At 42.8% G+C, this 20,049-nt stretch overlaps 48 non-coding genes across 48 annotated transcripts; all 48 read left to right on the top strand.

The window, feature by feature from the left end:
• Nucleotides 1-538: 538 nt before the first annotated feature.
• On the top strand, nt 539-609 carry trnag-ccc. The gene has a single exon. It is a non-coding gene; the product is annotated as a tRNA-Gly (tRNA).
• A 328-nt stretch (nt 610-937) lies between these two features.
• trnag-ccc lies at nt 938-1,008 on the top strand. Its single transcript has one exon. It is a non-coding gene; the product is annotated as a tRNA-Gly (tRNA).
• A 326-nt stretch (nt 1,009-1,334) lies between these two features.
• Nucleotides 1,335-1,405, top strand: trnag-ccc. The gene has a single exon. It is a non-coding gene; the product is annotated as a tRNA-Gly (tRNA).
• A 326-nt stretch (nt 1,406-1,731) lies between these two features.
• On the top strand, nt 1,732-1,802 carry trnag-ccc. The gene has a single exon. It is a non-coding gene; the product is annotated as a tRNA-Gly (tRNA).
• A 328-nt stretch (nt 1,803-2,130) lies between these two features.
• Nucleotides 2,131-2,201, top strand: trnag-ccc. Its single transcript has one exon. It is a non-coding gene; the product is annotated as a tRNA-Gly (tRNA).
• A 326-nt stretch (nt 2,202-2,527) lies between these two features.
• Nucleotides 2,528-2,598, top strand: trnag-ccc. The gene has a single exon. It is a non-coding gene; the product is annotated as a tRNA-Gly (tRNA).
• A 328-nt stretch (nt 2,599-2,926) lies between these two features.
• Nucleotides 2,927-2,997, top strand: trnag-ccc. The gene has a single exon. It is a non-coding gene; the product is annotated as a tRNA-Gly (tRNA).
• A 326-nt stretch (nt 2,998-3,323) lies between these two features.
• trnag-ccc lies at nt 3,324-3,393 on the top strand. The gene has a single exon. It is a non-coding gene; the product is annotated as a tRNA-Gly (tRNA).
• A 280-nt stretch (nt 3,394-3,673) lies between these two features.
• Nucleotides 3,674-3,744, top strand: trnag-ccc. The gene has a single exon. It is a non-coding gene; the product is annotated as a tRNA-Gly (tRNA).
• A 676-nt stretch (nt 3,745-4,420) lies between these two features.
• On the top strand, nt 4,421-4,491 carry trnag-ccc. The gene has a single exon. It is a non-coding gene; the product is annotated as a tRNA-Gly (tRNA).
• Nucleotides 4,492-4,819: 328 nt separating this feature from the next.
• trnag-ccc lies at nt 4,820-4,890 on the top strand. Its single transcript has one exon. It is a non-coding gene; the product is annotated as a tRNA-Gly (tRNA).
• Nucleotides 4,891-5,216: 326 nt separating this feature from the next.
• Nucleotides 5,217-5,287, top strand: trnag-ccc. The gene has a single exon. It is a non-coding gene; the product is annotated as a tRNA-Gly (tRNA).
• A 328-nt stretch (nt 5,288-5,615) lies between these two features.
• Nucleotides 5,616-5,686, top strand: trnag-ccc. Its single transcript has one exon. It is a non-coding gene; the product is annotated as a tRNA-Gly (tRNA).
• Nucleotides 5,687-6,012: 326 nt separating this feature from the next.
• Nucleotides 6,013-6,083, top strand: trnag-ccc. Its single transcript has one exon. It is a non-coding gene; the product is annotated as a tRNA-Gly (tRNA).
• Nucleotides 6,084-6,363: 280 nt separating this feature from the next.
• Nucleotides 6,364-6,434, top strand: trnag-ccc. Its single transcript has one exon. It is a non-coding gene; the product is annotated as a tRNA-Gly (tRNA).
• Nucleotides 6,435-6,760: 326 nt separating this feature from the next.
• On the top strand, nt 6,761-6,831 carry trnag-ccc. Its single transcript has one exon. It is a non-coding gene; the product is annotated as a tRNA-Gly (tRNA).
• A 326-nt stretch (nt 6,832-7,157) lies between these two features.
• trnag-ccc lies at nt 7,158-7,228 on the top strand. Its single transcript has one exon. It is a non-coding gene; the product is annotated as a tRNA-Gly (tRNA).
• Nucleotides 7,229-7,508: 280 nt separating this feature from the next.
• Nucleotides 7,509-7,579, top strand: trnag-ccc. Its single transcript has one exon. It is a non-coding gene; the product is annotated as a tRNA-Gly (tRNA).
• A 326-nt stretch (nt 7,580-7,905) lies between these two features.
• Nucleotides 7,906-7,976, top strand: trnag-ccc. Its single transcript has one exon. It is a non-coding gene; the product is annotated as a tRNA-Gly (tRNA).
• A 676-nt stretch (nt 7,977-8,652) lies between these two features.
• On the top strand, nt 8,653-8,723 carry trnag-ccc. Its single transcript has one exon. It is a non-coding gene; the product is annotated as a tRNA-Gly (tRNA).
• A 328-nt stretch (nt 8,724-9,051) lies between these two features.
• On the top strand, nt 9,052-9,122 carry trnag-ccc. The gene has a single exon. It is a non-coding gene; the product is annotated as a tRNA-Gly (tRNA).
• Nucleotides 9,123-9,448: 326 nt separating this feature from the next.
• On the top strand, nt 9,449-9,519 carry trnag-ccc. The gene has a single exon. It is a non-coding gene; the product is annotated as a tRNA-Gly (tRNA).
• Nucleotides 9,520-9,847: 328 nt separating this feature from the next.
• trnag-ccc lies at nt 9,848-9,918 on the top strand. The gene has a single exon. It is a non-coding gene; the product is annotated as a tRNA-Gly (tRNA).
• A 326-nt stretch (nt 9,919-10,244) lies between these two features.
• Nucleotides 10,245-10,315, top strand: trnag-ccc. Its single transcript has one exon. It is a non-coding gene; the product is annotated as a tRNA-Gly (tRNA).
• Nucleotides 10,316-10,595: 280 nt separating this feature from the next.
• Nucleotides 10,596-10,666, top strand: trnag-ccc. Its single transcript has one exon. It is a non-coding gene; the product is annotated as a tRNA-Gly (tRNA).
• A 326-nt stretch (nt 10,667-10,992) lies between these two features.
• trnag-ccc lies at nt 10,993-11,063 on the top strand. The gene has a single exon. It is a non-coding gene; the product is annotated as a tRNA-Gly (tRNA).
• Nucleotides 11,064-11,389: 326 nt separating this feature from the next.
• On the top strand, nt 11,390-11,460 carry trnag-ccc. The gene has a single exon. It is a non-coding gene; the product is annotated as a tRNA-Gly (tRNA).
• A 280-nt stretch (nt 11,461-11,740) lies between these two features.
• On the top strand, nt 11,741-11,811 carry trnag-ccc. The gene has a single exon. It is a non-coding gene; the product is annotated as a tRNA-Gly (tRNA).
• A 326-nt stretch (nt 11,812-12,137) lies between these two features.
• On the top strand, nt 12,138-12,208 carry trnag-ccc. The gene has a single exon. It is a non-coding gene; the product is annotated as a tRNA-Gly (tRNA).
• A 676-nt stretch (nt 12,209-12,884) lies between these two features.
• Nucleotides 12,885-12,955, top strand: trnag-ccc. The gene has a single exon. It is a non-coding gene; the product is annotated as a tRNA-Gly (tRNA).
• Nucleotides 12,956-13,281: 326 nt separating this feature from the next.
• trnag-ccc lies at nt 13,282-13,352 on the top strand. Its single transcript has one exon. It is a non-coding gene; the product is annotated as a tRNA-Gly (tRNA).
• Nucleotides 13,353-13,680: 328 nt separating this feature from the next.
• trnag-ccc lies at nt 13,681-13,751 on the top strand. Its single transcript has one exon. It is a non-coding gene; the product is annotated as a tRNA-Gly (tRNA).
• A 326-nt stretch (nt 13,752-14,077) lies between these two features.
• trnag-ccc lies at nt 14,078-14,148 on the top strand. The gene has a single exon. It is a non-coding gene; the product is annotated as a tRNA-Gly (tRNA).
• Nucleotides 14,149-14,428: 280 nt separating this feature from the next.
• Nucleotides 14,429-14,499, top strand: trnag-ccc. The gene has a single exon. It is a non-coding gene; the product is annotated as a tRNA-Gly (tRNA).
• A 326-nt stretch (nt 14,500-14,825) lies between these two features.
• On the top strand, nt 14,826-14,896 carry trnag-ccc. Its single transcript has one exon. It is a non-coding gene; the product is annotated as a tRNA-Gly (tRNA).
• Nucleotides 14,897-15,222: 326 nt separating this feature from the next.
• Nucleotides 15,223-15,293, top strand: trnag-ccc. Its single transcript has one exon. It is a non-coding gene; the product is annotated as a tRNA-Gly (tRNA).
• A 280-nt stretch (nt 15,294-15,573) lies between these two features.
• On the top strand, nt 15,574-15,644 carry trnag-ccc. The gene has a single exon. It is a non-coding gene; the product is annotated as a tRNA-Gly (tRNA).
• A 326-nt stretch (nt 15,645-15,970) lies between these two features.
• trnag-ccc lies at nt 15,971-16,041 on the top strand. Its single transcript has one exon. It is a non-coding gene; the product is annotated as a tRNA-Gly (tRNA).
• Nucleotides 16,042-16,367: 326 nt separating this feature from the next.
• Nucleotides 16,368-16,438, top strand: trnag-ccc. Its single transcript has one exon. It is a non-coding gene; the product is annotated as a tRNA-Gly (tRNA).
• A 326-nt stretch (nt 16,439-16,764) lies between these two features.
• Nucleotides 16,765-16,835, top strand: trnag-ccc. Its single transcript has one exon. It is a non-coding gene; the product is annotated as a tRNA-Gly (tRNA).
• A 328-nt stretch (nt 16,836-17,163) lies between these two features.
• On the top strand, nt 17,164-17,234 carry trnag-ccc. The gene has a single exon. It is a non-coding gene; the product is annotated as a tRNA-Gly (tRNA).
• Nucleotides 17,235-17,560: 326 nt separating this feature from the next.
• On the top strand, nt 17,561-17,631 carry trnag-ccc. The gene has a single exon. It is a non-coding gene; the product is annotated as a tRNA-Gly (tRNA).
• Nucleotides 17,632-17,911: 280 nt separating this feature from the next.
• On the top strand, nt 17,912-17,982 carry trnag-ccc. The gene has a single exon. It is a non-coding gene; the product is annotated as a tRNA-Gly (tRNA).
• A 326-nt stretch (nt 17,983-18,308) lies between these two features.
• On the top strand, nt 18,309-18,379 carry trnag-ccc. Its single transcript has one exon. It is a non-coding gene; the product is annotated as a tRNA-Gly (tRNA).
• Nucleotides 18,380-18,707: 328 nt separating this feature from the next.
• trnag-ccc lies at nt 18,708-18,778 on the top strand. The gene has a single exon. It is a non-coding gene; the product is annotated as a tRNA-Gly (tRNA).
• Nucleotides 18,779-19,106: 328 nt separating this feature from the next.
• Nucleotides 19,107-19,177, top strand: trnag-ccc. The gene has a single exon. It is a non-coding gene; the product is annotated as a tRNA-Gly (tRNA).
• A 326-nt stretch (nt 19,178-19,503) lies between these two features.
• Nucleotides 19,504-19,574, top strand: trnag-ccc. The gene has a single exon. It is a non-coding gene; the product is annotated as a tRNA-Gly (tRNA).
• Nucleotides 19,575-19,854: 280 nt separating this feature from the next.
• Nucleotides 19,855-19,925, top strand: trnag-ccc. Its single transcript has one exon. It is a non-coding gene; the product is annotated as a tRNA-Gly (tRNA).
• The last annotated feature ends 124 nt before the right edge of the window (nt 19,926-20,049 follow it).

Genomic DNA, 20,049 nt, shown 5'->3' with positions numbered 1-20,049 from the left:
CCGTAAATGTCACAGCAAGTATAGACTAACTGCAGAAACCTACCACACCTTTCACTGTTACCGACTGAAGAGGCATCGAAAAAAGTGAGATTGGCTTCATGTACTAAGAAACAATTTTTCTGCTCTACCACTTGGGAAAAGGACCCTATACATTGCCCGTAAAAGCATATTCTGTAAAACCTTATAAGGCACCAGTAGTGTAGTGGTATCATACAAGATTCCCATTCTTGTGACCCGGTTCGATTCCCGGCTGCTGCAGCCCTTTGACGTGATGGAATTTCGACAAGTCTATTCCAAAGTCATGAATGAACAAAAAACGTGTGTCTTTGCAGACTCCATTGGGGTCTAAACTGTAAATGTAACAGCAAGTAAAGTCTTCTGGCAGAAATCTACCACACCTTTCACTGTTACCGACTGAAGAGGCATTGAAAAATGTGAGATTGGCTTCATGTACTAGGAAACAATTTTTCTGCTCTACCACTTGGGAAAAGGACCCTATACATTGCCCGTAAAAGCATATTCTGTAAAACCTTATAAGGCACCAGTAGTGTAGTGGTATCATACAAGATTCCCATTCTTGTGACCCGGGTTCGATTCCCGGCTGGTGCAGCCCTTTGACGTGATGGAATTTCGACAAGTCTATTCCAAAGTCTTTGGTTCTGTCTGAACATACCTTTCTAAACACTCACCCTTATGCTCTATGAATGAACAAAAAACATGTGTCTTGGCAGACTCCATTGGGGTCTAAACCGTAAATGTAACAGCAAGTAAAGTCTTGCGGCAGAAATCTACCACACCTTTCACTGTTACCGACTGAAGAGGCATGGAAAAATGTGAGATTGGCTTCATGTACTAGGAAACAATTTTTCTGCTCTACCACTTGGGAGAAGCAAACTATAGATTGTTTGTAAAAGCATATTCTGCAGAAATAAGACAGGCACCAGTAGTGTAGTGGTATCATACAAGATTCCCATTCTTGTGACCCGGGTTCGATTCCCGGCTGGTGCAGGCCTTTGATTTGACGGAATTTCAACAAGACTGTACCAAAGTTGTTAGGTAGGTCTCAACGTTCATTTCTAAAGGCTCACCCTTATGCTTTATGAATGAAAAAACCCTGTGTGGTGGCAGACTCCATTGCGGCGCAAACCGTAAATGTCACAGCAAGTATAGACTAACTGCAGAAACCTACCACACCTTTCACTGTTACCGACTGAAGAGGCATCGAAAAAAGTGAGATTGGCTTCATGTACTAGGAAACAATTTTTCTGCTCTACCACTTGGGAAAAGGACCCTATACATTGCCCGTAAAAGCATATTCTGTAAAACCTTATAAGGCACCAGTAGTGTAGTGGTATCATACAAGATTCCCATTCTTGTGACCCGTGTTCGATTCCCAGCTGGTGCAGGCCATTGATTTGCCGGAATTTCAACAAGACTATACCAAAGTTGTTTGGTAGGTCTGAACGTTCATTTCTAAAGGCTCACCCTTATGCTTTATGAATGAAAAAACCCTGTGTGGTGGCAGACTCCATTGCGGCGCAAACCGTAAATGTCACAGCAAGTATAGACTAACTGCAGAAACCTACCACACCTTTCACTGTTACCGACTGAAGAGGCATCGAAAAAAGTGACATTGGCTTCATGTACTAGGAAACATTTTTTCTGCTCTACCACTTGGGAAAAGGACCCTATACATTGCCCGTAAAAGCATATTCTGTAAAACCTTATAAGGCACCAGTAGTGTAGTGGTATCATACAAGATTCCCATTCTTGTGACCCGGGTTCGATTCCCGGCTGGTGCAGCCCTTTGACGTGATGGAATTTCGACAAGTCTATTCCAAAGTCTTTGGTTCTGTCTGAACATACCTTTCTAAACACTCACCCTTATGCTCTATGAATGAACAAAAAACATGTGTCTTGGCAGACTCCATTGGGGTCTAAACCGTAAATGTAACAGCAAGTAAAGTCTTGCGGCAGAAATCTACCACACCTTTCACTGTTACCGACTGAAGAGGCATGGAAAAATGTGAGATTGGCTTCATGTACTAGGAAACAATTTTTCTGCTCTACCACTTGGGAGAAGCAAACTATAGATTGTTTGTAAAAGCATATTCTGCAGAAATAAGACAGGCACCAGTAGTGTAGTGGTATCATACAAGATTCCCATTCTTGTGACCCGGGTTCGATTCCCGGCTGGTGCAGGCCTTTGATTTGACGGAATTTCAACAACACTGTACTAAAGTTGTTAGGTAGGTCTAAACGTTCATTTCTAAAGGCTCACCCTTATGCTTTATGAATGAAAAAACCCTGTGTGGTGGCAGACTCCATTGCGGCGCAAACCGTAAATGTCACAGCAAGTATAGACTAACTGCAGAAACCTACCACACCTTTCACTGTTACCGACTGAAGAGGCATCGAAAAAAGTGACATTGGCTTCATGTACTAGGAAACAATTTTTCTGCTCTACCACTTGGGAAAAGGACCCTATACATTGCCCGTAAAAGCATATTCTGTAAAACCTTATAAGGCACCAGTAGTGTAGTGGTATCATACAAGATTCCCATTCTTGTCACCCGGGTTCGATTCCCGGCTGGTGCAGCCCTTTGACGTGATGGAATTTCGACAAGTCTATTCCAAAGTCTTTGGTTCTGTCTGAACATACCTTTCTAAACACTCACCCTTATGCTATATGAATGAACAAAAAACATGTGTCTTGGCAGACTCCATTGGGGTCTAAACCGTAAATGTAACAGCAAGTAAAGTCTTGCGGCAGAAATCTACCACACCTTTCACTGTTACCGACTGAAGAGGCATGGAAAAATGTGAGATTGGCTTCATGTACTAGGAAACAATTTTTCTGCTCTACCACTTGGGAGAAGCAAACTATAGATTGTTTGTAAAAGCATATTCTGCAGAAATAAGACAGGCACCAGTAGTGTAGTGGTATCATACAAGATTCCCATTCTTGTGACCCGGGTTCGATTCCCGGCTGGTGCAGGCCTTTGATTTGACGGAATTTCAACAACACTGTACTAAAGTTGTTAGGTAGGTCTAAACGTTCATTTCTAAAGGCTCACCCTTATGCTTTATGAATGAAAAAACCCTGTGTGGTGGCAGACTCCATTGCGGCGCAAACCGTAAATGTCACAGCAAGTATAGACTAACTGCAGAAACCTACCACACCTTTCACTGTTACCGACTGAAGAGGCATCGAAAAAAGTGACATTGGCTTCATGTACTAGGAAACAATTTTTCTGCTCTACCACTTGGGAAAAGGACCCTATACATTGCCCGTAAAAGCATATTCTGTAAAACCTTATAAGGCACCAGTAGTGTAGTGGTATCATACAAGATTCCCATTCTTGTCACCCGGTTCGATTCCCGGCTGGTGCAGCCCTTTGACGTGATGGAATTTCGACAAGTCTATTCCAAAGTCATGAATTAACAAAAAACGTGTGTCTTGGCAGACTCCATTGGGGTCTAAACCGTAAATGTAACAGCAAGTAAAGTCTTGCGGCAGAAATCTACCACACCTTTCACTGTCACCGACTGAAGAGTCATTGAAAAATGTGAGATTGGCTTCATGTACTAGGAAACAATTTTTCTGCTCTACCACTTGGGAGAAGCAAACTATAGATTGTTTGTAAAAGCATATTCTGCAGAAATAAGACAGGCACCAGTAGTGTAGTGGTATCATACAAGATTCCCATTCTTGTGACCCGGGTTCGATTCCCGGCTGGTGCAGGCCTTTGATTTGACGGAATTTCAACAAGACTGTACTAAAGTTGTTAGGTAGGTCTGAACGTTCATTTCTAAAGGCTCACCCTTATGCTTTATGAATGAAAAAACCCTGTGTGGTGGCAGACTCCATTGCGGCGCAAACCGTAAATGTCACAGCAAGTATAGACTAACTGCAGAAACCTACCACACCTTTCACTGTTACCGACTGAAGAGGCATCGAAAAAAGTGAGATTGGCTTCATGTACTAAGAAACAATTTTTCTGCTCTACCACTTGGGAAAAGGACCCTATACATTGCCCGTAAAAGCATATTCTGTAAAACCTTATAAGGCACCAGTAGTGTAGTGGTATCATACAAGATTCCCATTCTTGTGACCCGGTTCGATTCCCGGCTGCTGCAGCCCTTTGACGTGATGGAATTTCGACAAGTCTATTCCAAAGTCATGAATGAACAAAAAACGTGTGTCTTTGCAGACTCCATTGGGGTCTAAACTGTAAATGTAACAGCAAGTAAAGTCTTCTGGCAGAAATCTACCACACCTTTCACTGTTACCGACTGAAGAGGCATTGAAAAATGTGAGATTGGCTTCATGTACTAGGAAACAATTTTTCTGCTCTACCACTTGGGAAAAGGACCCTATACATTGCCCGTAAAAGCATATTCTGTAAAACCTTATAAGGCACCAGTAGTGTAGTGGTATCATACAAGATTCCCATTCTTGTGACCCGGGTTCGATTCCCGGCTGGTGCAGCCCTTTGACGTGATGGAATTTCGACAAGTCTATTCCAAAGTCTTTGGTTCTGTCTGAACATACCTTTCTAAACACTCACCCTTATGCTCTATGAATGAACAAAAAACATGTGTCTTGGCAGACTCCATTGGGGTCTAAACCGTAAATGTAACAGCAAGTAAAGTCTTGCGGCAGAAATCTACCACACCTTTCACTGTTACCGACTGAAGAGGCATGGAAAAATGTGAGATTGGCTTCATGTACTAGGAAACAATTTTTCTGCTCTACCACTTGGGAGAAGCAAACTATAGATTGTTTGTAAAAGCATATTCTGCAGAAATAAGACAGGCACCAGTAGTGTAGTGGTATCATACAAGATTCCCATTCTTGTGACCCGGGTTCGATTTCCGGCTGGTGCAGGCCTTTGATTTGCCGGAATTTCAACAAGACTGTACCAAAGTTGTTAGGTAGGTCTCAACGTTCATTTCTAAAGGCTCACCCTTATGCTTTATGAATGAAAAAACCCTGTGTGGTGGCAGACTCCATTGCGGCGCAAACCGTAAATGTCACAGCAAGTATAGACTAACTGCAGAAACCTACCACACCTTTCACTGTTACCGACTGAAGAGGCATCGAAAAAAGTGAGATTGGCTTCATGTACTAGGAAACAATTTTTCTGCTCTACCACTTGGGAAAAGGACCCTATACATTGCCCGTAAAAGCATATTCTGTAAAACCTTATAAGGCACCAGTAGTGTAGTGGTATCATACAAGATTCCCATTCTTGTGACCCGGGTTCGATTCCCGGCTGGTGCAGCCCTTTGACGTGATGGAATTTCGACAAGTCTATTCCAAAGTCTTTGGTTCTGTCTGAACATACCTTTCTAAACACTCACCCTTATGCTCTATGAATGAACAAAAAACATGTGTCTTGGCAGACTCCATTGGGGTCTAAACCGTAAATGTAACAGCAAGTAAAGTCTTGCGGCAGAAATCTACCACACCTTTCACTGTTACCGACTGAAGAGGCATGGAAAAATGTGAGATTGGCTTCATGTACTAGGAAACAATTTTTCTGCTCTACCACTTGGGAGAAGCAAACTATAGATTGTTTGTAAAAGCATATTCTGCAGAAATAAGACAGGCACCAGTAGTGTAGTGGTATCATACAAGATTCCCATTCTTGTGACCCGGGTTCGATTCCCGGCTGGTGCAGGCCTTTGATTTGACGGAATTTCAACAACACTGTACTAAAGTTGTTAGGTAGGTCTAAACGTTCATTTCTAAAGGCTCACCCTTATGCTTTATGAATGAAAAAACCCTGTGTGGTGGCAGACTCCATTGCGGCGCAAACCGTAAATGTCACAGCAAGTATAGACTAACTGCAGAAACCTACCACACCTTTCACTGTTACCGACTGAAGAGGCATCGAAAAAAGTGACATTGGCTTCATGTACTAGGAAACAATTTTTCTGCTCTACCACTTGGGAAAAGGACCCTATACATTGCCCGTAAAAGCATATTCTGTAAAACCTTATAAGGCACCAGTAGTGTAGTGGTATCATACAAGATTCCCATTCTTGTGACCCGGGTTCGATTCCCGGCTGGTGCAGCCCTTTGACGTGATGGAATTTCGACAAGTCTATTCCAAAGTCATGAATGAACAAAAAACGTGTGTCTTGGCAGACTCCATTGGGGTCTAAACCGTAAATGTAACAGCAAGTAAAGTCTTGCGGCAGAAATCTACCACACCTTTCACTGTTACCGACTGAAGAGGCATTGAAAAATGTGAGATTGGCTTCATGTACTAGGAAACAATTTTTCTGCTCTACCACTTGGGAGAAGCAAACTATAGATTGTTTGTAAAAGCATATTCTGCAGAAATAAGACAGGCACCAGTAGTGTAGTGGTATCATACAAGATTCCCATTCTTGTGACCCGGGTTCGATTCCCGGCTGGTGCAGGCCTTTGATTTGCCGGAATTTCAACAAGACTGTACTAAAGTTGTTAGGTAGGTCTGAACGTTCATTTCTAAAGGCTCACCCTTATGCTTTATGAATGAAAAAACCCTGTGTGGTGGCAGACTCCATTGCGGCGCAAACCGTAAATGTCACAGCAAGTATAGACTAACTGCAGAAACCTACCACACCTTTCACTGTTACCGACTGAAGAGGCATCGAAAAAAGTGAGATTGGCTTCATGTACTAGGAAACAATTTTTCTGCTCTACCACTTGGGAAAAGGACCCTATACATTGCCCGTAAAAGCATATTCTGTAAAACCTTATAAGGCACCAGTAGTGTAGTGGTATCATACAAGATTCCCATTCTTGTGACCCGTGTTCGATTCCCGGCTGGTGCAGGCCATTGATTTGCCGGAATTTCAACAAGACTATACCAAAGTTGTTTGGTAGGTCTGAACGTTCATTTCTAAAGGCTCACCCTTATGCTTTATGAATGAAAAAACCCTGTGTGGTGGCAGACTCCATTGCGGCGCAAACCGTAAATGTCACAGCAAGTATAGACTAACTGCAGAAACCTACCACACCTTTCACTGTTACCGACTGAAGAGGCATCGAAAAAAGTGACATTGGCTTCATGTACTAGGAAACAATTTTTCTGCTCTACCACTTGGGAAAAGGACCCTATACATTGCCCGTAAAAGCATATTCTGTAAAACCTTATAAGGCACCAGTAGTGTAGTGGTATCATACAAGATTCCCATTCTTGTGACCCGGGTTCGATTCCCGGCTGGTGCAGCCCTTTGACGTGATGGAATTTCGACAAGTCTATTCCAAAGTCATGAATGAACAAAAAACGTGTGTCTTGGCAGACTCCATTGGGGTCTAAACCGTAAATGTAACAGCAAGTAAAGTCTTGCGGCAGAAATCTACCACACCTTTCACTGTTACCGACTGAAGAGGCATTGAAAAATGTGAGATTGGCTTCATGTACTAGGAAACAATTTTTCTGCTCTACCACTTGGGAGAAGCAAACTATAGATTGTTTGTAAAAGCATATTCTGCAGAAATAAGACAGGCACCAGTAGTGTAGTGGTATCATACAAGATTCCCATTCTTGTGACCCGGGTTCGATTCCCGGCTGGTGCAGGCCTTTGATTTGCCGGAATTTCAACAAGACTGTACTAAAGTTGTTAGGTAGGTCTGAACGTTCATTTCTAAAGGCTCACCCTTATGCTTTATGAATGAAAAAACCCTGTGTGGTGGCAGACTCCATTGCGGCGCAAACCGTAAATGTCACAGCAAGTATAGACTAACTGCAGAAACCTACCACACCTTTCACTGTTACCGACTGAAGAGGCATCGAAAAAAGTGAGATTGGCTTCATGTACTAGGAAACAATTTTTCTGCTCTACCACTTGGGAAAAGGACCCTATACATTGCCCGTAAAAGCATATTCTGTAAAACCTTATAAGGCACCAGTAGTGTAGTGGTATCATACAAGAATCCCGTTCTTGTGACCCGTGTTCGATTCCCGGCTGGTGCAGGCCATTGATTTGCCGGAATTTCAACAAGACTATACCAAAGTTGTTTGGTAGGTCTGAACGTTCATTTCTAAAGGCTCACCCTTATGCTTTATGAATGAAAAAACCCTGTGTGGTGGCAGACTCCATTGCGGCGCAAACCGTAAATGTCACAGCAAGTATAGACTAACTGCAGAAACCTACCACACCTTTCACTGTTACCGACTGAAGAGGCATCGAAAAAAGTGAGATTGGCTTCATGTACTAAGAAACAATTTTTCTGCTCTACCACTTGGGAAAAGGACCCTATACATTGCCCGTAAAAGCATATTCTGTAAAACCTTATAAGGCACCAGTAGTGTAGTGGTATCATACAAGATTCCCATTCTTGTGACCCGGTTCGATTCCCGGCTGCTGCAGCCCTTTGACGTGATGGAATTTCGACAAGTCTATTCCAAAGTCATGAATGAACAAAAAACGTGTGTCTTTGCAGACTCCATTGGGGTCTAAACTGTAAATGTAACAGCAAGTAAAGTCTTCTGGCAGAAATCTACCACACCTTTCACTGTTACCGACTGAAGAGGCATTGAAAAATGTGAGATTGGCTTCATGTACTAGGAAACAATTTTTCTGCTCTACCACTTGGGAAAAGGACCCTATACATTGCCCGTAAAAGCATATTCTGTAAAACCTTATAAGGCACCAGTAGTGTAGTGGTATCATACAAGATTCCCATTCTTGTGACCCGGGTTCGATTCCCGGCTGGTGCAGCCCTTTGACGTGATGGAATTTCGACAAGTCTATTCCAAAGTCTTTGGTTCTGTCTGAACATACCTTTCTAAACACTCACCCTTATGCTCTATGAATGAACAAAAAACATGTGTCTTGGCAGACTCCATTGGGGTCTAAACCGTAAATGTAACAGCAAGTAAAGTCTTGCGGCAGAAATCTACCACACCTTTCACTGTTACCGACTGAAGAGGCATGGAAAAATGTGAGATTGGCTTCATGTACTAGGAAACAATTTTTCTGCTCTACCACTTGGGAGAAGCAAACTATAGATTGTTTGTAAAAGCATATTCTGCAGAAATAAGACAGGCACCAGTAGTGTAGTGGTATCATACAAGATTCCCATTCTTGTGACCCGGGTTCGATTTCCGGCTGGTGCAGGCCTTTGATTTGCCGGAATTTCAACAAGACTGTACCAAAGTTGTTAGGTAGGTCTCAACGTTCATTTCTAAAGGCTCACCCTTATGCTTTATGAATGAAAAAACCCTGTGTGGTGGCAGACTCCATTGCGGCGCAAACCGTAAATGTCACAGCAAGTATAGACTAACTGCAGAAACCTACCACACCTTTCACTGTTACCGACTGAAGAGGCATCGAAAAAAGTGAGATTGGCTTCATGTACTAGGAAACAATTTTTCTGCTCTACCACTTGGGAAAAGGACCCTATACATTGCCCGTAAAAGCATATTCTGTAAAACCTTATAAGGCACCAGTAGTGTAGTGGTATCATACAAGATTCCCATTCTTGTGACCCGGGTTCGATTCCCGGCTGGTGCAGCCCTTTGACGTGATGGAATTTCGACAAGTCTATTCCAAAGTCTTTGGTTCTGTCTGAACATACCTTTCTAAACACTCACCCTTATGCTCTATGAATGAACAAAAAACATGTGTCTTGGCAGACTCCATTGGGGTCTAAACCGTAAATGTAACAGCAAGTAAAGTCTTGCGGCAGAAATCTACCACACCTTTCACTGTTACCGACTGAAGAGGCATGGAAAAATGTGAGATTGGCTTCATGTACTAGGAAACAATTTTTCTGCTCTACCACTTGGGAGAAGCAAACTATAGATTGTTTGTAAAAGCATATTCTGCAGAAATAAGACAGGCACCAGTAGTGTAGTGGTATCATACAAGATTCCCATTCTTGTGACCCGGGTTCGATTCCCGGCTGGTGCAGGCCTTTGATTTGACGGAATTTCAACAACACTGTACTAAAGTTGTTAGGTAGGTCTAAACGTTCATTTCTAAAGGCTCACCCTTATGCTTTATGAATGAAAAAACCCTGTGTGGTGGCAGACTCCATTGCGGCGCAAACCGTAAATGTCACAGCAAGTATAGACTAACTGCAGAAACCTACCACACCTTTCACTGTTACCGACTGAAGAGGCATCGAAAAAAGTGACATTGGCTTCATGTACTAGGAAACAATTTTTCTGCTCTACCACTTGGGAAAAGGACCCTATACATTGCCCGTAAAAGCATATTCTGTAAAACCTTATAAGGCACCAGTAGTGTAGTGGTATCATACAAGATTCCCATTCTTGTGACCCGGGTTCGATTCCCGGCTGGTGCAGCCCTTTGACGTGATGGAATTTCGACAAGTCTATTCCAAAGTCATGAATGAACAAAAAACGTGTGTCTTGGCAGACTCCATTGGGGTCTAAACCGTAAATGTAACAGCAAGTAAAGTCTTGCGGCAGAAATCTACCACACCTTTCACTGTTACCGACTGAAGAGGCATTGAAAAATGTGAGATTGGCTTCATGTACTAGGAAACAATTTTTCTGCTCTACCACTTGGGAGAAGCAAACTATAGATTGTTTGTAAAAGCATATTCTGCAGAAATAAGACAGGCACCAGTAGTGTAGTGGTATCATACAAGATTCCCATTCTTGTGACCCGGGTTCGATTCCCGGCTGGTGCAGGCCTTTGATTTGCCGGAATTTCAACAAGACTGTACTAAAGTTGTTAGGTAGGTCTGAACGTTCATTTCTAAAGGCTCACCCTTATGCTTTATGAATGAAAAAACCCTGTGTGGTGGCAGACTCCATTGCGGCGCAAACCGTAAATGTCACAGCAAGTATAGACTAACTGCAGAAACCTACCACACCTTTCACTGTTACCGACTGAAGAGGCATCGAAAAAAGTGAGATTGGCTTCATGTACTAGGAAACAATTTTTCTGCTCTACCACTTGGGAAAAGGACCCTATACATTGCCCGTAAAAGCATATTCTGTAAAACCTTATAAGGCACCAGTAGTGTAGTGGTATCATACAAGATTCCCATTCTTGTGACCCGTGTTCGATTCCCGGCTGGTGCAGGCCATTGATTTGCCGGAATTTCAACAAGACTATACCAAAGTTGTTTGGTAGGTCTGAACGTTCATTTCTAAAGGCTCACCCTTATGCTTTATGAATGAAAAAACCCTGTGTGGTGGCAGACTCCATTGCGGCGCAAACCGTAAATGTCACAGCAAGTATAGACTAACTGCAGAAACCTACCACACCTTTCACTGTTACCGACTGAAGAGGCATCGAAAAAAGTGACATTGGCTTCATGTACTAGGAAACAATTTTTCTGCTCTACCACTTGGGAAAAGGACCCTATACATTGCCCGTAAAAGCATATTCTGTAAAACCTTATAAGGCACCAGTAGTGTAGTGGTATCATACAAGATTCCCATTCTTGTGACCCGGGTTCGATTCCCGGCTGGTGCAGCCCTTTGACGTGATGGAATTTCGACAAGTCTATTCCAAAGTCATGAATGAACAAAAAACGTGTGTCTTGGCAGACTCCATTGGGGTCTAAACCGTAAATGTAACAGCAAGTAAAGTCTTGCGGCAGAAATCTACCACACCTTTCACTGTTACCGACTGAAGAGGCATTGAAAAATGTGAGATTGGCTTCATGTACTAGGAAACAATTTTTCTGCTCTACCACTTGGGAGAAGCAAACTATAGATTGTTTGTAAAAGCATATTCTGCAGAAATAAGACAGGCACCAGTAGTGTAGTGGTATCATACAAGATTCCCATTCTTGTGACCCGGGTTCGATTCCCGGCTGGTGCAGGCCTTTGATTTGCCGGAATTTCAACAAGACTGTACTAAAGTTGTTAGGTAGGTCTGAACGTTCATTTCTAAAGGCTCACCCTTATGCTTTATGAATGAAAAAACCCTGTGTGGTGGCAGACTCCATTGCGGCGCAAACCGTAAATGTCACAGCAAGTATAGACTAACTGCAGAAACCTACCACACCTTTCACTGTTACCGACTGAAGAGGCATCGAAAAAAGTGAGATTGGCTTCATGTACTAGGAAACAATTTTTCTGCTCTACCACTTGGGAAAAGGACCCTATACATTGCCCGTAAAAGCATATTCTGTAAAACCTTATAAGGCACCAGTAGTGTAGTGGTATCATACAAGATTCCCGTTCTTGTGACCCGTGTTCGATTCCCGGCTGGTGCAGGCCATTGATTTGCCGGAATTTCAACAAGACTATACCAAAGTTGTTTGGTAGGTCTGAACGTTCATTTCTAAAGGCTCACCCTTATGCTTTATGAATGAAAAAACCCTGTGTGGTGGCAGACTCCATTGCGGCGCAAACCGTAAATGTCACAGCAAGTATAGACTAACTGCAGAAACCTACCACACCTTTCACTGTTACCGACTGAAGAGGCATCGAAAAAAGTGAGATTGGCTTCATGTACTAAGAAACAATTTTTCTGCTCTACCACTTGGGAAAAGGACCCTATACATTGCCCGTAAAAGCATATTCTGTAAAACCTTATAAGGCACCAGTAGTGTAGTGGTATCATACAAGATTCCCATTCTTGTGACCCGGTTCGATTCCCGGCTGCTGCAGCCCTTTGACGTGATGGAATTTCGACAAGTCTATTCCAAAGTCATGAATGAACAAAAAACGTGTGTCTTTGCAGACTCCATTGGGGTCTAAACTGTAAATGTAACAGCAAGTAAAGTCTTCTGGCAGAAATCTACCACACCTTTCACTGTTACCGACTGAAGAGGCATTGAAAAATGTGAGATTGGCTTCATGTACTAGGAAACAATTTTTCTGCTCTACCACTTGGGAGAAGCAAACTATAGATTGTTTGTAAAAGCATATTCTGCAGAAATAAGACAGGCACCAGTAGTGTAGTGGTATCATACAAGATTCCCATTCTTGTGACCCGGGTTCGATTTCCGGCTGGTGCAGGCCTTTGATTTGCCGGAATTTCAACAAGACTGTACCAAAGTTGTTAGGTAGGTCTCAACGTTCATTTCTAAAGGCTCACCCTTATGCTTTATGAATGAAAAAACCCTGTGTGGTGGCAGACTCCATTGCGGCGCAAACCGTAAATGTCACAGCAAGTATAGACTAACTGCAGAAACCTACCACACCTTTCACTGTTACCGACTGAAGAGGCATCGAAAAAAGTGAGATTGGCTTCATGTACTAGGAAACAATTTTTCTGCTCTACCACTTGGGAAAAGGACCCTATACATTGCCCGTAAAAGCATATTCTGTAAAACCTTATAAGGCACCAGTAGTGTAGTGGTATCATACAAGATTCCCATTCTTGTGACCCGGGTTCGATTCCCGGCTGGTGCAGCCCTTTGACGTGATGGAATTTCGACAAGTCTATTCCAAAGTCTTTGGTTCTGTCTGAACATACCTTTCTAAACACTCACCCTTATGCTCTATGAATGAACAAAAAACATGTGTCTTGGCAGACTCCATTGGGGTCTAAACCGTAAATGTAACAGCAAGTAAAGTCTTGCGGCAGAAATCTACCACACCTTTCACTGTTACCGACTGAAGAGGCATGGAAAAATGTGAGATTGGCTTCATGTACTAGGAAACAATTTTTCTGCTCTACCACTTGGGAGAAGCAAACTATAGATTGTTTGTAAAAGCATATTCTGCAGAAATAAGACAGGCACCAGTAGTGTAGTGGTATCATACAAGATTCCCATTCTTGTGACCCGGGTTCGATTCCCGGCTGGTGCAGGCCTTTGATTTGACGGAATTTCAACAACACTGTACTAAAGTTGTTAGGTAGGTCTAAACGTTCATTTCTAAAGGCTCACCCTTATGCTTTATGAATGAAAAAACCCTGTGTGGTGGCAGACTCCATTGCGGCGCAAACCGTAAATGTCACAGCAAGTATAGACTAACTGCAGAAACCTACCACACCTTTCACTGTTACCGACTGAAGAGGCATCGAAAAAAGTGACATTGGCTTCATGTACTAGGAAACAATTTTTCTGCTCTACCACTTGGGAAAAGGACCCTATACATTGCCCGTAAAAGCATATTCTGTAAAACCTTATAAGGCACCAGTAGTGTAGTGGTATCATACAAGATTCCCATTCTTGTGACCCGGGTTCGATTCCCGGCTGGTGCAGCCCTTTGACGTGATGGAATTTCGACAAGTCTATTCCAAAGTCATGAATGAACAAAAAACGTGTGTCTTGGCAGACTCCATTGGGGTCTAAACCGTAAATGTAACAGCAAGTAAAGTCTTGCGGCAGAAATCTACCACACCTTTCACTGTTACCGACTGAAGAGGCATTGAAAAATGTGAGATTGGCTTCATGTACTAGGAAACAATTTTTCTGCTCTACCACTTGGGAGAAGCAAACTATAGATTGTTTGTAAAAGCATATTCTGCAGAAATAAGACAGGCACCAGTAGTGTAGTGGTATCATACAAGATTCCCATTCTTGTGACCCGGGTTCGATTCCCGGCTGGTGCAGGCCTTTGATTTGCCGGAATTTCAACAAGACTGTACTAAAGTTGTTAGGTAGGTCTGAACGTTCATTTCTAAAGGCTCACCCTTATGCTTTATGAATGAAAAAACCCTGTGTGGTGGCAGACTCCATTGCGGCGCAAACCGTAAATGTCACAGCAAGTATAGACTAACTGCAGAAACCTACCACACCTTTCACTGTTACCGACTGAAGAGGCATCGAAAAAAGTGAGATTGGCTTCATGTACTAGGAAACAATTTTTCTGCTCTACCACTTGGGAAAAGGACCCTATACATTGCCCGTAAAAGCATATTCTGTAAAACCTTATAAGGCACCAGTAGTGTAGTGGTATCATACAAGATTCCCATTCTTGTGACCCGTGTTCGATTCCCGGCTGGTGCAGGCCATTGATTTGCCGGAATTTCAACAAGACTATACCAAAGTTGTTTGGTAGGTCTGAACGTTCATTTCTAAAGGCTCACCCTTATGCTTTATGAATGAAAAAACCCTGTGTGGTGGCAGACTCCATTGCGGCGCAAACCGTAAATGTCACAGCAAGTATAGACTAACTGCAGAAACCTACCACACCTTTCACTGTTACCGACTGAAGAGGCATCGAAAAAAGTGACATTGGCTTCATGTACTAGGAAACAATTTTTCTGCTCTACCACTTGGGAAAAGGACCCTATACATTGCCCGTAAAAGCATATTCTGTAAAACCTTATAAGGCACCAGTAGTGTAGTGGTATCATACAAGATTCCCATTCTTGTGACCCGGGTTCGATTCCCGGCTGGTGCAGCCCTTTGACGTGATGGAATTTCGACAAGTCTATTCCAAAGTCATGAATGAACAAAAAACGTGTGTCTTGGCAGACTCCATTGGGGTCTAAACCGTAAATGTAACAGCAAGTAAAGTCTTGCGGCAGAAATCTACCACACCTTTCACTGTTACCGACTGAAGAGGCATTGAAAAATGTGAGATTGGCTTCATGTACTAGGAAACAATTTTTCTGCTCTACCACTTGGGAGAAGCAAACTATAGATTGTTTGTAAAAGCATATTCTGCAGAAATAAGACAGGCACCAGTAGTGTAGTGGTATCATACAAGATTCCCATTCTTGTGACCCGGGTTCGATTCCCGGCTGGTGCAGGCCTTTGATTTGACGGAATTTCAACAAGACTGTACTAAAGTTGTTAGGTAGGTCTAAACGTTCATTTCTAAAGGCTCACCCTTATGCTTTATGAATGAAAAAACCCTGTGTGGTGGCAGACTCCATTGCGGCGCAAACCGTAAATGTCACAGCAAGTATAGACTAACTGCAGAAACCTACCACACCTTTCACTGTTACCGACTGAAGAGGCATCGAAAAAAGTGACATTGGCTTCATGTACTAGGAAACAATTTTTCTGCTCTACCACTTGGGAAAAGGACCCTATACATTGCCCGTAAAAGCATATTCTGTAAAACCTTATAAGGCACCAGTAGTGTAGTGGTATCATACAAGATTCCCATTCTTGTGACCCGGGTTCGATTCCCGGCTGCTGCAGGCCTTTGATTTGCCGGAATTTTGACAAGACTGTACCAAAGTTGTTAGGTAGGTCTGAACGTGAATATCTAAAGGCTCACCCTTATGCTTTATGAATGAAAAAACCCTGTGTGGTGGCAGACTCCATTGTGGTGCAAACCGTAAATGTAACAGCAAGTAAAGTCTTGCGGCAGAAATCTACCACACCTTTCACTGTTACCGACTGAAGAGGCATGGAAAAATGTGAGATTGGCTTCATGTACTAGGAAACAATTTTTCTGCTCTACCACTTGGGAAAAGGACCCTATACATTGCCCGTAAAAGCATATTCTGTAAAACCTTATAAGGCACCAGTAGTGTAGTGGTATCATACAAGATTCCCATTCTTGTGACCCGTGTTCGATTCCCGGCTGGTGCAGGCCATTGATTTGCCGGAATTTCAACAAGACTATACCAAAGTTGTTTGGTAGGTCTGAACGTTCATTTCTAAAAGCTCACCCTTATGCTTTATGAATGAAAAAACCCTGTGTGGTGGCAGACTCCATTGCGGCGCAAACCGTAAATGTCACAGCAAGTATAGACTAACTGCAGAAACCTACCACACCTTTCACTGTTACCGACTGAAGAGGCATCGAAAAAAGTGACATTGGCTTCATGTACTAGGAAACATTTTTTCTGCTCTACCACTTGGGAAAAGGACCCTATACATTGCCCGTAAAAGCATATTCTGTAAAATCTTATAAGGCACCAGTAGTGTAGTGGTATCATACAAGATTCCCATTCTTGTGACCCGGGTTCGATTCCCGGCTGGTGCAGCCCTTTGACGTGATGGAATTTCGACAAGTCTATTCCAAAGTCTTTGGTTCTGTCTGAACATACCTTTCTAAACACTCACCCTTATGCTCTATGAATGAACAAAAAACATGTGTCTTGGCAGACTCCATTGGGGTCTAAACCGTAAATGTAACAGCAAGTAAAGTCTTGCGGCAGAAATCTACCACACCTTTCACTGTTACCGACTGAAGAGGCATGGAAAAATGTGAGATTGGCTTCATGTACTAGGAAACAATTTTTCTGCTCTACCACTTGGGAGAAGCAAACTATAGATTGTTTGTAAAAGCATATTCTGCAGAAATAAGACAGGCACCAGTAGTGTAGTGGTATCATACAAGATTCCCATTCTTGTGACCCGGGTTCGATTCCCGGCTGGTGCAGGCCTTTGATTTGCCGGAATTTCAACAAGACTGTACCAAAGTTGTTAGGTAGGTCTCAACGTTCATTTCTAAAGGCTCACCCTTATGCTTTATGAATGAAAAAACCCTGTGTGGTGGCAGACTCCATTGCGGCGCAAACCGTAAATGTCACAGCAAGTATAGACTAACTGCAGAAACCTACCACACCTTTCACTGTTACCGACTGAAGAGGCATCGAAAAAAGTGACATTGGCTTCATGTACTAGGAAACAATTTTTCTGCTCTACCACTTGGGAAAAGGACCCTATACATTGCCCGTAAAAGCATATTCTGTAAAACCTTATAAGGCACCAGTAGTGTAGTGGTATCATACAAGATTCCCATTCTTGTGACCCGGGTTCGATTCCCGGCTGGTGCAGCCCTTTGACGTGATGGAATTTCGACAAGTCTATTCCAAAGTCATGAATGAACAAAAAACGTGTGTCTTGGCAGACTCCATTGGGGTCTAAACCGTAAATGTAACAGCAAGTAAAGTCTTGCGGCAGAAATCTACCACACCTTTCACTGTTACCGACTGAAGAGGCATTGAAAAATGTGAGATTGGCTTCATGTACTAGGAAACAATTTTTCTGCTCTACCACTTGGGAGAAGCAAACTATAGATTGTTTGTAAAAGCATATTCTGCAGAAATAAGACAGGCACCAGTAGTGTAGTGGTATCATACAAGATTCCCATTCTTGTGACCCGGGTTCGATTCCCGGCTGGTGCAGGCCTTTGATTTGCCGGAATTTCAACAAGACTGTACTAAAGTTGTTAGGTAGGTCTGAACGTTCATTTCTAAAGGCTCACCCTTATGCTTTATGAATGAAAAAACCCTGTGTGGTGGCAGACTCCATTGCGGCGCAAACCGTAAATGTCACAGCAAGTATAGACTAACTGCAGAAACCTACCACACCTTTCACTGTTACCGACTGAAGAGGCATCGAAAAAAGTGAGATTGGCTTCATGTACTAGGAAACAATTTTTCTGCTCTACCACTTGGGAAAAGGACCCTATACATTGCCCGTAAAAGCATATTCTGTAAAACCTTATAAGGCACCAGTAGTGTAGTGGTATCATACAAGATTCCCATTCTTGTGACCCGGGTTCGATTCCCGGCTGGTGCAGCCCTTTGACGTGATGGAATTTCGACAAGTCTATTCCAAAGTCTTTGGTTCTGTCTGAACATACCTTTCTAAACACTCACCCTTATGCTCTATGAATGAACAAAAAACATGTGTCTTGGCAGACTCCATTGGGGTCTAAACCGTAAATGTAACAGCAAGTAAAGTCTTGCGGCAGAAATCTACCACACCTTTCACTGTTACCGACTGAAGAGGCATGGAAAAATGTGAGATTGGCTTCATGTACTAGGAAACAATTTTTCTGCTCTACCACTTGGGAGAAGCAAACTATAGATTGTTTGTAAAAGCATATTCTGCAGAAATAAGACAGGCACCAGTAGTGTAGTGGTATCATACAAGATTCCCATTCTTGTGACCCGGGTTCGATTCCCGGCTGGTGCAGCCCTTTGACGTGATGGAATTTCGACAAGTCTATTCCAAAGTCTTTGGTTCTGTCTGAACATACCTTTCTAAACACTCACCCTTATGCTCTATGAATGAACAAAAAACATGTGTCTTGGCAGACTCCATTGGGGTCTAAACCGTAAATGTAACAGCAAGTAAAGTCTTGCGGCAGAAATCTACCACACCTTTCACTGTTACCGACTGAAGAGGCATGGAAAAATGTGAGATTGGCTTCATGTACTAGGAAACAATTTTTCTGCTCTACCACTTGGGAGAAGCAAACTATAGATTGTTTGTAAAAGCATATTCTGCAGAAATAAGACAGGCACCAGTAGTGTAGTGGTATCATACAAGATTCCCATTCTTGTGACCCGGGTTCGATTCCCGGCTGGTGCAGGCCTTTGATTTGACGGAATTTCAACAACACTGTACTAAAGTTGTTAGGTAGGTCTAAACGTTCATTTCTAAAGGCTCACCCTTATGCTTTATGAATGAAAAAACCCTGTGTGGTGGCAGACTCCATTGCGGCGCAAACCGTAAATGTCACAGCAAGTATAGACTAACTGCAGAAACCTACCACACCTTTCACTGTTACCGACTGAAGAGGCATCGAAAAAAGTGACATTGGCTTCATGTACTAGGAAACAATTTTTCTGCTCTACCACTTGGGAAAAGGACCCTATACATTGCCCGTAAAAGCATATTCTGTAAAACCTTATAAGGCACCAGTAGTGTAGTGGTATCATACAAGATTCCCATTCTTGTGACCCGGGTTCGATTCCCGGCTGGTGCAGCCCTTTGACGTGATGGAATTTCGACAAGTCTATTCCAAAGTCATGAATGAACAAAAAACGTGTGTCTTGGCAGACTCCATTGGGGTCTAAACCGTAAATGTAACAGCAAGTAAAGTCTTGCGGCAGAAATCTACCACACCTTTCACTGTTACCGACTGAAGAGGCATTGAAAAATGTGAGATTGGCTTCATGTACTAGGAAACAATTTTTCTGCTCTACCACTTGGGAGAAGCAAACTATAGATTGTTTGTAAAAGCATATTCTGCAGAAATAAGACAGGCACCAGTAGTGTAGTGGTATCATACAAGATTCCCATTCTTGTGACCCGGGTTCGATTCCCGGCTGGTGCAGGCCTTTGATTTGACGGAATTTCAACAAGACTGTACTAAAGTTGTTAGGTAGGTCTAAACGTTCATTTCTAAAGGCTCACCCTTATGCTTTATGAATGAAAAAACCCTGTGTGGTGGCAGACTC

Source organism: Alosa sapidissima, chromosome 10 (assembly GCF_018492685.1).
Source record: "Alosa sapidissima isolate fAloSap1 chromosome 10, fAloSap1.pri, whole genome shotgun sequence".
Taxonomy (NCBI): Eukaryota; Metazoa; Chordata; class Actinopteri; order Clupeiformes; family Clupeidae; genus Alosa; species Alosa sapidissima.
This window is presented reverse-complemented; position numbering and strand designations above follow the sequence as displayed.